General features: G+C 49.7%; 1 protein-coding gene across 5 annotated transcripts in view; it reads right to left on the reverse strand.

The window, feature by feature from the left end:
- Nucleotides 1-12,771, reverse strand: part of PBX1 (PBX homeobox 1) — a 325,781-nt gene that overhangs the window by 283,287 nt on the left and 29,723 nt on the right. The window lies entirely within an intron of this gene.

A 12,771-nucleotide genomic window follows, 5' to 3' on the forward strand; every position in this document is an offset into this window, starting at 1 on the left:
CCTCTCTCTCATCAAAGAAATTAAAGTTAGAACAAGGCAGTATGGACGGTTATGCAATGTCTTTTGTACAAAATTTGCAAATACCATCAGTCTCCATGCACAAATAAAGCATTAACTGTCTCATGCAGTCATTAAATAAAAATGGGAGCCCTTGCCATATGGCAGAGAATGTTCTAGGTGCCAGGACGGAGCAGTGAGACAAAGTCTCTGCTGTCACAGGACTTGTACGCAAGTCTCAAAGGAACAGCTCAGCCACACACCGAGACGCATCCTCAGCTTATCACTAAGAATTCTTTCTATTAAAATTTAATGCAGTCATCTCTAGCGGTTCATTTTGTCTGCCAAGTCCTTTATGACTATTTTGATAAGTTATTTATTCCGTATGGAATGCACGGTAGTAAGTGGATGGCATAGGCAAGAACTCATAGGACAGCAGAAGAGGCCACGTCCACCCCTGATGAGTTAAAGCTAACTCATTAGATCCTGCGACAAAAAGTCGTCACCACGCACAGGCCTGAAGGACAGGGCATCCCGGCACCAGGAGGCGTCCAGTACAGGTGACTGGTGAGTGTGCCAATGGATGGGCGGATGGATGAATGAATGAATACCAGGGTGGAAGGAGCCTCGGAAGTCCAACCGTAATCCTAAGAGTCGGGAGCACCCTGTGCAGTGACAGTGAAATGCAGACAGGTAAAGAGGCCAGCAGCGCAGCGCGGCGCGGCCAGCTACGACTTCCAGAATCCCAGGCTCCTCCTCAGTGTCCCCATTTCTAAAATAGGCCTAAATGAGTTCATGTACAAAGTCCTTCGCACTATGTCTGGCAAACAGGAGGTGCCGAACATTACTATGTTCTTCTTTCTTAGCTACAGTCCAGTTGCTAAACTGAAAAGCAGACCACGCTAAACTTAAAACTCCAAGCGTGTTAGCTAGACGTCGCCAGGAAGCGCTCTCAACCCAAGCTGTGGTGTATGTGCCTGTTCTCCGCACAATCTGTCATAAAGTCCTCTGTTTGAGAAGAAATGTGGTTTGTTTCTTTTTTTTTGGTTTTTTGGGTTTTTTTTTTTTTTTTGGTAAAGCCAACCACACCTTAGACCAACTCAGAGGTTTGTTATCTCAAAAAAAAAAAAAAAAAAAAAAAACCCGGTAACAAACAAAAAAAACCCTATTACCTTGCATGGTTACTATCATGCCTCTTAAAAACGTGAATGATACACTGAATGACACAGAGATTTCTTTTGGAAACGCACAAGTATTTTTGTGTCTACTTCTACAGACCAACATTTGCACACACTGGAGTTTCCTACAAAGTGGGCCTACCCCTTCCCCAGGTGACAACACGCCGGCGCTGCCCCCCCCCCCTCCCCCGAGCTACATCTGGCCAGCACGGCTAGGACAAAATTGCCTTCTCCTTCTCCAGCTTTAACTTTTAAAGCATGGGACGGGGCTGAACTTTCTCCACATTCTGTTTAACTTAGGCGGTTATTCAGAATTCCTCTCTTTTGCAAGCCACCCTTCCGAACTTGGCTCAAGAGAGAAAGCAAGCAAGCAAGTAAACACAAAGAGAGAAAAGGGAAAATGGGGGGGGGGGGGGATAGAATCAAGTCTTCTGGCCCTGCCTTAGGCGGGGAGGGGGGGGGGAATTGCTGCCACCTTCCTCGTCGCTTTTATTCCCGCTCCGTTCCCAGTGGCTACTTTTAGAAAAATCTGGAGGGGTGGGGGCGGAGTGGGCTGGGAAGAAGGAAGGAAGGAGATGGAAGATAAGGAAGGTGGGGAAGAGAGCTGCAGGAGAGAAGGAGGGAGCGCTGAAACCCGACACTCAGGAACTGGGGCCTGCGGCCGGCCTGCAGGACTGAACCCTCGCCAGCCCGGGAGGGAGGCCCTCCCCCAGCCCCTCCCTCCCCGAGGCGTCGAACATTCGGCCCCTAATTTACAGCCGGCGGACGGCACACATTCTCCAAGTACCTTTGGGGAACCTCTGAGGACAGAAAGAAATCTGAGAGAGAAATTAGGTACCTGGAGAGCTCCCCTCAAAGGCAAGAGGCCTTTCGTGCAAGTGAGCAATTTAGCACATTATGTTTTGTCTGCTGGGGACCCCGGGGGCCAGGCAGGGGGCCGGGTTGAGTGCAGGACACGGAGCCAGTGGGCGTCTGGAGGCTGCAGGAAGGGGCTGGGGGGGTTCTGGGGTGGGGTGGGGTGGGGTGGGGGGGCCAAGCACAGGCTCAGGGTCTGGGGGGGCCACGTGGGGCTGTGGGCCAGGGTGCAGAGACCCTTCCCAAACAACCAGGCCCTGTTCAAGCAATTCAATATACAAGAATATCCAAACACAATATAAAATACAGTCAAACCCCCGGAGCACAACCACACAACCACGACAGAGTCCTGGAGTGTGAACACAGAGGGCACATTTTCTCAAGGATTGGGAGAAGGCAGTAGAAGCCTAAAGTCTGCCCCCAGAACGGACACTGACCCCTGCAGGGGTGGGGGCCGTGGCCTGGAGGGTGCCCCCCCCCCCCCCCCCCCCCGGGGCTGTCTCTACTTCAGCAAGCCTTTCCCTTCCTGCTCCTGTGTCCCCGGGAGCAGCACTGGGCTTCAGGAACCAGGGCCTGGGAACTGGTTAGGCAGCTTTCCTCCCCAGGCCACAAAGAACAGTCCACCGGCCAAAACACAGGTGTCCCAGGGAGAAGACCGGAACCCCCTTGGCCTCCAGCAGGAGAATGGGACAAGGGAGGCTAAACAGATTACCTTTTAACTAACAGCTTTACCTAAATGGATTAACAGTGAGGATTAACTTTCAGAGCCGGCACCACCGTTCTCAGCCAGGATGGGGAAGGAGAAGGCAGCCAGCTAGCCTCCTTCTCAAAGGCACTTCCCCTCCACCACCACCCCAGAGTCTCCCTGGAATGGGCCCAGTAGAAAAGGAACCCCACAAGCTAAGGGGTCTCATCGTTAGATTATCTAAATGCAATAGTTAATCTCTTTAAGGATCTTCAAGGAAATGCAGTGAGAGCTCAGGGTAAGGCAGGTGGGAGGGATGGGGAGAAGGGGGTACGCCCTGTCGAGGCCAGGGGGAGGCCAAGCAGCCATGCCCTGACCCCCAAGACTCATGCCCCTGCTTCCACAATTTCTAGTCCCATGTTCCCACCTCCTGCAGAAAAGAGCCGTGCAAGCTTTCCGGGCCAGTGAGATGCTGACTCCAGCACTTCTAATTCCTCTCCCCCAACCCCCAAAACCCTCACCACCTTCACATGGGCTTACCTGTCAGAGGGTGAGGCTCCCTGCAAAACCCCTTTAACTACAGGCCTCAGAGAGCACCACACAGTTACTTCTCTTCACTCTCCTTTGTGTTCCATAAGCACAGGAGGTTCCTTAGCTCGGAAGGTGGTTACTACCTAATGGAGAATCTGCTTAAATTTACTGCCCCATTCTGGTTTTCTGAAGGCAGAGCGATCCCTGAGTTTGCAAAACGCAAGCCATCCTTCAGGGGTGAAAATCATGACCATGGACCCAACAAGAGTGATCCTTCGGGATTATGACTTCAGCCTCAGATCGACCCGGGATTCCCCCTGGAGTGCACAGTGTGACTAGAAACAAACACGCACGAGATGGCACGAGATGGCCAGACCACGTTAGGGATGGAGTCTGTGGCCCAGGAACAGGCCCGGTGCTTTAACCAGTTAAGCTACACTGCACTAAATAGGCAACAGCGGTCTCCCAATCAATGGAAAGTGCCAGAAGTCTGTTTGCATTGTGTGGAGAGCAGGGGCTCAGGTTGACCTAAGTTATAAAGCAGTAACAAGGAAGCCTGGGTGGCTCAGCGGTGGAGCATCTGCCTTCTGCTCAGGGCAAGATCCCCGAAACCCAGGGATCGAGTCCCGCATAGGGCTCCCTACAGGGAGCCTGCTTCTCCCTCTGCCTATGTCTCTACCTCTCTCTGTGTCTTCCATGAATAAATAAATAAAACCTAAAAAAAAAAAAAAAAAAAAAGCAGTAACATGGTTTGGGTCCTTAATATTTCCATCATTTTAGTCTAACACTGCAGTGATGAGACATCTGGGGTTTGGGGTTTTTTTTTAGGACACTCCTGACTCATACATTCTACCCAAATTTTCCCATAAATACACTCACAATTATCAGGCCCAGCAGACAACATTGAGATTTAGGAAGCAGGAACAACCACACTTAATTATTCAGCATCAGGCAAGGTCCTTCAGATTGCCAGGGTGATTAGGGTCTTTCGCGCTGCCCCCAAACTGGCCGCTGTGAATTAAAATTTGCTTCGGAAAAGAACGGCTCATGAGGTCTGAGTTGCCTACACACGCTGGCTTCAACTTTTGTTGGCTTGTTTCAAAGGAGAACAGAAGCTTTTTAAGAAAAGGGGGGGAAGGGGGGATGGGGGCTGCACAAAGCCTGCTCTTTGCTCAGCAAACCAATAGGAAAAGTAAAATGAAGAAAGGACACCCGCCAGGAGGGATCTTCCAGTCTTCCAAACTCCAGCAGCAGGCTTTTAGAAAGGCTGCAGCTTCTGTAGTCCAAGCTTTCCTGGGCACTTCTATCAGAGGAGGGAGGAAAGAGACAAGTGTCCTCCCAACCTCCAGCATCCCCACCTCGGCCCGGGGCCCCTCGCCCATCCCAGGGACAGCCCCACTCCAGGCTGCTTTTGTAAGTCTTGACCCTCCCAAGAAAAATGATGGGTTTGAACTATTAACCCTTCCCCCAAAAGGGCTAAAATGAAGAAGAGGCCACTGATAAAAGATTCACATGAGAATACTGTAAAAAAAAAAAAAAAAATTATAATGATAAGAGGCTAAACATTTGTCCAGCAGCTCCAGACGGGCCAGAAGAAAGAGAAAAGAAACAAAACCACAGGCAGGAGTGGGCGACAGTAGAGAGACTGGGGTCAAGCTCAGGATTACCCAGTTCCAGAAAACTGGAGTTGACGCTGGTGACCGAGGAGAGAGCAAGGATGCAGTAAAGAGTGTGGTGTTGGACATGGAATCTTAAGGGATGGATGGAAAGGGGAAAAAAGAAGAAATCTCTTGATGAGCCTGCTGACTCTTCTTTGCTGCAAAAACCAGGAGGAAAAAGACCCAGGAAATGGAGTTCCATGTAAAAGAACACCACTCTGTCTATGGGCAGGGAGGAGTTGGTTTGGACGCAGACCGGGATGCAAATTCAAGCTTGGCCACATACCTGTTGAGTAACCTAGGTCAAGTCACTGCACTTTTCTGAGCCTCCATGTCTTACGTGAAAGGGGATAATGATACCTCTCCTTCGTACCTCCAGGTGGTTTTAAAGGTCAAATCTGATAACATAAATGAAGTGTGCTGTAAACTCTAAGTTACTACACAAATGTCAAGCTATTTTAGGTACCAGGCTCTTTATGAAAAATGTGGCTGCCCAGGTAGCCCTTCAAAAAGTCTGGAAGGATAAAAGGGGCATAGCGGAGCTGGGGAAGGAGGAGGATGCTGCCCAGAAATGGTAAGACAAATGACAAAAACCAGACATGAGCAGGTTCTCCAAGGACTTCAGCACGTAATGAGGGCTCTGGTCACCCAACTGAAGACCACTTGACACCGTTTGTTCATTAGAAAGATCTGAGTATCAGACTAGTTCACCTCCAGCAGGTGACCCTTCTAGGTCTAAGAGTGTATGAAGGCATCGGGGACGGTGGGAGAGGAGAGCTACCCCAGGATGCCACAGACAATGGAGGACTGGGGCTTAGGTCCTCCACTTTGACCTGACCCAATTCCAGCCTAACATTCTGCTCCGGGGACGCCCGGGTGACTCAGTGGTTGAGCGTCTGCCTTTGGCTCAGGTCGTGATCTGCCTTTGGCTCAGGTCGTGATCCCGGGGTCCTGGGATCCAGTCCCACATCAGGCTCCCCACAGGGAGCCTGCTTCTCCCTCTGCCTATGTCTCTACTTTCTCTGTGTGTCTCGTGAATAAATACATAAAATCTTTAAAATTAAAATTAAATTCTGCTCTGGGTTCCACCACCCTGTAGGGAGTTAGGGGGGGAAAAAGAAGGGGAAAAGGAAAAGAGAGAGAAAGAGAACCATATTCTTATTCTGGTAGTCAGGATACCTAAAGAAACAAATAAACAGACAAACACCAGAAACCCAGAATTGAAAGCCCTGCAGAAATGTACTGTGATCATTCAGATCAGTTTCTTAAAAGGCCAAGGCCTCTTAGGGGCCCAAAGTTACAAGCTACAGAGTGACTTTTCTAATGTGTCACGCAGCCACAAGACCCCAAAACAAAGGCCATGACAAGGCCATTCTTGAAGTCCTAAAACATGGAAGAAACTTAAGGAATTTATTAAGGAAAAGTGCATATGGAGTCCTGTCTTCAAGGCCACACCTTCAGAATCATCATAGTTGGGGACATCCAAAAGGGTGCAATTGGTCTTCCTAGGGCCATATAGAGAATTGGGAAATTCTTGCTTTTTGGCCAACAAATTTGCAAGTGTGGTAGACAATTACCTCTGCATCCCTCCCAAAACCTTCTTTATAGATACCATCAGTCCAACAAGTCAAGATGGTTCTACTTCTTCAAAGAACTATGTTGTATTTTCCAACTATCAACGCTTGATGTCACCATCTACCTTCGAAGGAGATGACCACTCTCTCAGGTAACCACCAACTCAGTTCCTTCCACAAAAGACAGGGAGAGGGGAGCCTCTTCCTGGCTAACTGGCCCTTTGGGGCCACATAAACCCATCTCAGCTGAAGCAATGAAATAACTGGCAGTACGTAGAATGCAAAAGTGACCACAAGTGGTATTTTCAAATTGTTATTTGCAATGACCAGTCCCCACTAGAAATCTGACATTGTTGGGCAATTTACACTATATATATATATATACATATATATCTCAAAGTCAAGACCAACAAGAACTCCCATCTCGAAGCCTGGGTCCTGGAGCATGCCCTCACTAATCCGCACAACGGCCAGGAACACATCTGAAGACAAATCATTGATCCAAGTCAAGAAACCAGCCTCACAACCCAGATGTGCACTTATTTGCTATGTGGATTTGGCCAAGACACTACACTTCTCTGAGCCCCAGCTTATTCCTGGATATATGTTTGGGGATTTTTTTGTTGTTTTTTGGGGTTTTTTTTTGGGGGGGTGGGTTTTTTGTTGTTTTTTTTAAGATTTTATTTATTCATGAGAGACAGAGAGAGAGAGAGAGAGAAAGGCAGAGACACAGGCAGAGGGAGAAGCAGGCTCCATGCAGGGGGCCCGAGGTGGGGCCCTAGGCCGAAGGCGGCGCTAAATCGCTGAGCCACCCAGGGTGCTCCCTTTTTTTTTTTTTTTTTTTTTTAATTTTAGAGAAGTTGAGCAACATAAGGGGAGGGCAGGGGGGAGGAAAAAAACTTAGAGCTTAGTATAGAAAGAAAATTAGTGGGAAACAGTAGAAGTCCAAAGAGTAACACCTTACTTCTCAAGACACTATCGTGTAGTTACTGAGATCCCTATTTGACACACAAGGAAACAGAAGCCGAAAAGTAAAAGGCTGTTTCTAGAATCAGGATGAATGAAACAGAAGCTTCTGAAATACCACAAACAAATGCTCTCTGCTCTAGATCCAAGTTTTTCCTGTACCATGGGCAGGGCAAGTCTGTAATGACATCACGGGGACCTTGAAAGTCGTTCAAGAATGCAAATATTGCACAGTAAAAACAGATCCTAAAAATGAACCTCCATGTCCAAGACACAAAATTACAGCCAATGTTTCCCTCGTATTTGTTCTTCCTGACTCAGTCTAATACTAAAAACTGGCCTGAAACAATGGGCCTTCTTTTACTGGGAAATTCTACTTTCTATTTTTCTAATCTACGTTCAGGGTACCATATTGGACTCTACCAAAGCTCTAGAAATTATAACCTTAGGAGTATTTTGTCAGCTGCATTTCCCTAGAATGTATTTTTCCTAGCCAGCCCATAGGCTAGGTGTCTCTTTCTGTCATTTTTTTCTTATGAGCCCATTTGCAAGGACAGAGTCTAATTCCGTGTTCTTTAGAGCACCCTTCACACCGTTGTTGATTAACACTAAATAATAATGATGTTTATAATAATGGCTGTCAATAATCATAACCATAACCATCATCACCATAAATAAGACTTCCCACTGGTGGTTTCCTGAAGCCAGTGAAAGTGAATATACAGCGATCGTACCGGTATGGAGATCACCTCCTAAAAGCAAAGCTGAGCTGGGTGGTGCCAATGAGCAAATCAATCATACATAACATGCCAAAAGTGGTGATTAATAAATGGCTCTTCTTCTTCTTCTTTTAAAAAAAAAAAAAAGACTCCCAGAGTCCTCATCCAGCCAGGTAACTGACCTTGTTTGCCATTAAGGCTGCTCAGTCTTGGCTTCAAGAGACATCATTCATGTCATCCTCAACTGCTTTACAGCCAGCTTGCCACCGGGGGACCATTTCCGACAAGTGCTCGACGGGCACTGCCCACTTGGCTCACCAGTGCAATGCCAAGGGCAGCTCGCTGCTCAGGGTTTCTGGGGATTCTTAGGGAGCGTCATGTCCAAGCGCACACAGGGTAGGGTGAGGCAAGTTGTGAGCGGCAAGGACCCCGCTCCACTGATGGGAAGTCTGTCCGACAGAAATACGGTGCATTTCTACTTCCCCTAGAGCGAGGACATGCTTAGCAATCGGAAAGCTCTGTCTGCCATTGGAAAGACTATGATGTAACTTTGGAGACAGGCATGGCACTCTCTCAAAGCCCATGGACAGTGGGGGCCCTCTCTAAGCCCAAACTATAGAGAACCAGAGGGAAGATGCAGAATTATACCAGAAACCAAGTTCTTTGGTCTTCATATTAAAGACCGTGCAGTGCATCAGGGCACCTGCGTGGCTCCATCAGTTAAAGCATCTGCTTTGGGCTCAGGTCATGATCCCAGGGTTCTGGGATGGGCTCCAGCACCTCCAATCAGGTCCCCTGCTCAGTGGGGAGCCTACTTCTCCCTCTACTTCTGCCCCTCCCCCTACCTGTGCTCTCTCTCAAATAAACATAAAATTAAAAAAAAAAAAAAAAAGACAGTTGAGGGCAGACAGTACAGTGACAAGGGCTCTGAAGGCAGATTTATTTCATTTTCACCACGTATTAATAATAATTCTGGTCTTCGGCGTCCTAACCTGCAAAATTTAACAGGTGAGATTTGGGTCATCCAATAAGGTAACTACCAGCCGTGGGTGGCACAGAGCCCTTGAAATAGTGGCTAATCTGAACTGAGATGCGCTTGTAGGAGTAAAACCCATACCCACTTTTGATCACTGAACACTCCCCCCACAAAAAAAGAAATATAAGACTTCATTAATAATTTTTATGTTGCTTACAAATTGAAATAATCTAGCTAAATTGCGATATTCTTTAAAATTAAGTTCACCTGTTTCTTTTTGCCTTTTTTAACATGATAGTTGCACATTTTGAATTTCCTATTAAAATTCAGTGCTGGACTAGATGATCTCTAAAAGCTCCCCTGCAGCTTTTACATTCCCTGTTTCGTTCTGGGCTCTGGAGTGACTTTCCCACAGCAAGTTAGTAGCAGAAAGGATTTAAAATATCTTCCTTATCGAGATTCGGTTTCCTGGTTTCCTTATCTCTAAAATGGGGATAATACCACCTTCGACGTGAGATGAAATAGGAAAGGGATCGGAAATTGGTAAAGTGCCATGTAAATTAGGTTTATAATTATCACCCTGTCCTATGGCTGTCCAGGAGGTCCCACCAAGAAACAGCAACCTGGGGTGGCAGGGGTGAAGTAGGAAAAGTTAGGTTCTCCCAAAGGGAGAGAACATCAGCCTAACCCCAGAGTTACCCAGCGTGCAGGCACGTCAGGAGCCCTCAAGAGCCGCAGAGAGCCAGGGGAGAAGGCCACAGTAACAGGAAGAGCGTGGAAAGCACCCTGGCCCCCAAAGCACCAGGCACTTGATCCTTTACAGGAGACAGGATGGTGTGCATTGGCCTAGCATGAGCTTTAAAAAAAGCAAAAATTAGCAGTATTTTTACAAAGTAGTGCCTGCCATTCATTATTTTTTTAGCCTTCTCAACGACTTTTGGAGGTAGGCCAAATAGCCCTATTTTCACAGATTAAAAACAGAGAGGTTAGGTTACTTCCTTCGGTCACACAGCTAGTAACCACGAAAGCTGGAATTCACACCCACGTCTCCCTAACCTGATTCATTCTTCCCATGGGGCGGGAGTGGGGGGTGAGGAGCAGACTAAGGGGCAGACTTTGTCTTTCTAACCTTCCAGAGTGCAGTCTAATGCTTCTGAAGTAGCCTCGGGATCTGGGGTCCACCTGACATGTTGGAAAATTAAAGCGCAGCCACAGCAAACCACCCACGGTCAACATCCAATAAGATAATTGTGTCTGGATCTATAAATAAGTAGGTTGGGTTTCAAAAGAATGTGAGCGCCATGTGCTGCAGAGGCTGGGGAAGTTGGAGTTGCCAGTGGGGGTGGGGGCTGTCATAACTGAGGGCTCAAGAGACCCAGGGGGAGTCTCCGTCGTGGTCAGCAGGCAAAAGGGGTTGGGTGCGGCAGGTTTCGGGGGGACTGGCCTGCTGCGGGGGGTGCACTGGTGTGGTGGGAAGGAGGGGGGAGCCCTGAGGGACGGAGTTCAAAGCAGAGGAGGAGCAAGCGCTGACCTCTGGCAAGCCACCTAGGGCTGTGGGTCCTGTGCTGCTTTCCAACGTGTTGTATGGACGTGCCAGGCCAAGTCCTGCAAGGCCCTTCCTTCCTTTCTCTGAACAGGCTACACTCTGCCCCCAAGGCCTCCACCGCCCCCAGAGCCTCCACTGCCCCCAGAGCCTCCACCATCCCTAAGGCCTCCACTGCCCCCAAGGCCAAGGCCTCCACCGTCCCCAGAGCCTCCAACACCCTCAAGGCCTCTACTGCCCCCAAGGCCTCCATGGCCCCAGAGCCTCCACCACCCCCGGAGCCTTCACCACCCCCAAGGCCTCCACCATCCCCAAGGCCTCCACCACCCCGAAGGCCTCCACTGCCCCCAAGGCCTCCACTGCCTCCAGAGCCTCAACCACCCCCAGGGCCTCCACCGCCCCCAAAGCCTCCAACGCCTGCAAGGCCTCCACTGTCCCCAAACCCTCCACCGTCCCCAAGGCCTCCACCACTCCCAGGCCTCCACTGTCCCAAGGCCTCCACCGCCCCTAAGGCCTCCACCATCCCCAGACCCTCAAATGTCCCAAGGCCTCCACCACCCCCAGACCCTCAAATGTCCCAAGGCCTTCACCACTCCCAGGCCTCCACTGTCCCCAAGGCCTCCACCACTCCCAGGCCTCCACCATCCCCAAGGCTTCCACCACCCCCAGAGCCTCCATGCCCCCAGAGCCTCTACTGCCAGCTTTGGCACCTGCTCATCCAGATGAGCAACAAGGCACGACACCCACAACCACCACCCCGACTTCTTCTGTCCCGACCCTTGAGCATTAAAGGGCCGTGGGGGGGCGGGTGGTGATCGTTAACTTTGGACTGTCAGGCAACTGGGCAAACTGGAAGCAGTTAAGAGCTACTCTGTGAATCCCTATAAGCTCAACCGAGAAGGCTGGCCCAGGCTGGCCCAGAGGTTTACAAGTCAGGTGAGAGGCCTCGGTTCCGCTTCCCAGGACACAGGCTGGCCGGACTGGAAAGGCTGCGTGCAGACTGTCACACGGCAGCCGTGAGCCCAGAGGGGACGGCGTGTGCTAGGATTCCCTGCCACCCTCTCTGGAACCGCAGACGTAGAACAAAGACCCTCCTCCCCATCTCCCTCCCGCTCCCCGACCCCCACCCCCTCCCCTGCCTTCCCCCAGCCGCATTAACTACTCAGAAACACAGCCACTCCACTCTAGACTTACTCAGGAATCACATTCTTAGAATAACTCATCAATTATACCTGTCAACTTGCCAAAAGTGCCACAGGGGAGGTGGAAAGTCTAGACTGCATCTAACTGCGGCAGCGCGGCACCCCTCTTCACGGAGGCCCCCAACTTTCTGCAAACGGCTTAACTAAGTTCACAGGAAACACGAATCCCACAACACGCAGGAGTCCCGGGCTGGTGCGTAGACCAGGTCACCCCACTACCTACCCTCGGGCCCGGGGGTGCGCAGGCCTCCCTCTCGCCTCTCGGCTCACAGGCTAGGAAAACTGCACCAGTCTGCCGACGGGCTGTTCCGCCTCAAAACAGCCGGGGTTAGGAAACGTCGAGAAGAAATGTCACCTTATTCCTTGCATGTGCACGCAAACGCATCGTCAATAAAAGTGCTGCCAAGAAAGCAGCGCCATGACAGACAGACTTTTTAATTAATTGGCAAGGATCATCGGTAATTAAAACATTTATTGGTAAGTTTATTCTCCCAAGCAGGCCACATAGCCCCCTGCCCGCGTACGCTGGAGCCTAGTTGGGAAGTCCTCTTTTTGTCCACCTGGGAAGAGGTGAGGCTTCAGAGCCTGCAACACCTGGGGGCCCAACTTATCCAGGATCCTAATTAATAGGGGTGTCTCTCCTTCCCACAACCCTCTTGTGAGCACAGCCAGCCCATAAAAACATCACTGGGAACGCGCCCTATCTCCAGGATGATGCACATGACCATTCACTAAGCCCATGCCCGGCAAGGGGTTTTAGTCACCCTGTGCTTCCGTTCCCTCGCTTGTTAAAAAAATGACGATTTTAAAAAATAAAGTTCATGTCTAGTAATTTAAAAAAAAACAATGATTTGCACCTCCCAGGACGCTGCGTGGGTTACATGAGC

Source organism: Canis lupus, chromosome 38 (genome assembly GCF_003254725.2).
Source record: "Canis lupus dingo isolate Sandy chromosome 38, ASM325472v2, whole genome shotgun sequence".
NCBI lineage: Eukaryota > Metazoa > Chordata > Mammalia > Carnivora > Canidae > Canis > Canis lupus.